At 39.7% G+C, this 2,079-nt stretch overlaps 1 non-coding gene across 1 annotated transcript; it reads left to right on the forward strand.

The window, feature by feature from the left end:
- Positions 1-226: 226 nt before the first annotated feature.
- Positions 227-332, forward strand: LOC131156822 (small nucleolar RNA R71). The gene has a single exon (XR_009137092.1). It is a non-coding gene; the product is annotated as a small nucleolar RNA R71 (small nucleolar RNA).
- Positions 333-2,079: the final 1,747 nt, after the last annotated feature.

Genomic DNA, 2,079 nt, shown 5'->3' on the forward strand with positions numbered 1-2,079 from the left:
GTTTGTAGCCAACTCATAAACTTCCTTAGGTTTAGATATGTATGGGTTGGGGAGTCTATGAGCTGAAGCAGTGTGCTGCAGAGAATTTTTTGCAAGATTCTCAAAGAGAATCTATGCTTCATTCTCATGTTTTGTGGGGAAAGTACTTCCAAACGATGTGTCAACCATAGACCTATCTCTCTTAGCTAACCCTTCATAAAAATTTTACACTAATTGCCCCTTGGGGACTTGATGATGTGGGCATTTATGGAGCAGGTCCCTAAAGTGCTCCCAGGTCTCAAAGAAAAGTTCCCCTTCCATTTGTGAGAAACTTGTGATTGCCCTTCACAGCTAATTAGTTTTCCCAATTGGGAAATACTTTTTCAAGAATTCATGCTTCATGGTAGCCCAATTGTTCACCGAATTCGTCTTTAAGGACATCGGCCAGTATTTGGCCTTATTCTTAAGAGAGAATGGAAAGAGCCTAAAGCGCAAGGCGTTATCACTAAAATTAGGTATGCAAACGGTGGAGCAAATCTCTAAGAACTTATCCAGATGCTGATAAGGATTTTTGGTGGGGTTCCCATGAAAGTTGGGTAGCATTGAGATGATTGAAGTCTTAATCTCCAATTACGTTGCCTGAACATCCGTGAATCGGAAGCAGGACGACGATGTGTATGCATTAGGCACAAAGTAGTATCCAAGTGCCGAAGTGGTTGCTCTCCCACCATAGGTGAGTGAGGAGCACAGGGTTCTAGGAGTTGATCAATGGGAACTGAGGGGTTTCATTCAGCCATAATATTCAGTTTAGACGATTCAGCTTTCTTTAGATTAGAGATAAGTTTCCTAAGGGACCTACGGGATTTTTCAATCTCGGGATCTATGGGAATTATCTTGGGTTTCAAAGAAAGTAGACCAAACATACACACTTTTAAGCACAAGGATTCAAGACTTTAGAGATAACAAACAAAAATGAAAATAAATAAAGAAAGATGAAAATAAATGGAGAGCAAATCAAAAACACAAGGCAACAATACTCTAAAGTGGAAGTTGGCTTATAACCATAGCCAAGTCCCTGACAACAGCACCAAAATTTGGTAGGCCCGCCAAGGCTTGGGTCCTTAACTTCCAAAGATAAAATTTATACTACTTAATAATCCCAAGTTTAGTAGAAAGTGGGGAAGTCAGGTGTCGATCCTCAAGGACTTAGAGTGCAGTTATTAAGCTACTTCCACATTAGTTTTGTTGTTTATGGCTCTTATACTTTGTTTTTGTAAGAAAATAAGGAAGAGGTAAAAACATGGAAGGGCAACACAGCAGAGCTCGTCGACGAATGCCATGTATTCGTCGATGAAAGAACAACAAGGACTCATCGATGAAGGTTCTGTGATCGTCGATGAGAAAGTACCGGGAGCAAGAAATTTCAAAGTTTTGGATTCATCGATGAAAGCTTGTTCTCATTGACGAAGTGTCTTCTATGGATCGTCGATGAAGCCCTGTACTTGTCGATGAAAGATTCCTGGGCTGCGAGCAATTTTTCTGAATTTTGAATTTTTGAACGTTGGGTGGTTGGGTAAATAAAGGGAAACCTCTGAGGAACTTTTACCTATATTATTCTGTACATATATTGAAGGGTGTGTGATCATTTTGAGATGCGTATTGTGTACATTGTGATTTCCATAGTGAAATTTATGTGTCATTGCTTCCATGGATGTAGGCTTTGCCGAACCACGCAAATCTTTGTGTTGTTCTTGTTCTGGTTGTGTGTAATTTACTTGTTGTTGTTTATTCCATTGTGCATCTTCATTATTCGATCCATATCACAACAAGATGGTATCAGAGCAAAAGTTATTATAGCATCGGGATCATCTTCTGCAAGATTTGACGTTGTCAAATTTGATGGAATTGGAAAGTTTGGTTTATGGTAAAGGAGAGTGAAGGACATTCTTGTGCAATAAGGAATGGCTAAGGCTTTGCTTGATACTCAAAAGGAAGGGATGGATGAGGAAACATGGGTAGATTTGAAAGCAAAGGTAGCGTCTACAATACGCTTGTGTTTGGCCGATGAATTTTTCTATCAGATGATGGAGGAGGATTCTC

Source organism: Malania oleifera, chromosome 5 (assembly GCF_029873635.1).
Source record: "Malania oleifera isolate guangnan ecotype guangnan chromosome 5, ASM2987363v1, whole genome shotgun sequence".
Lineage (NCBI taxonomy): Eukaryota > Viridiplantae > Streptophyta > Magnoliopsida > Santalales > Ximeniaceae > Malania > Malania oleifera.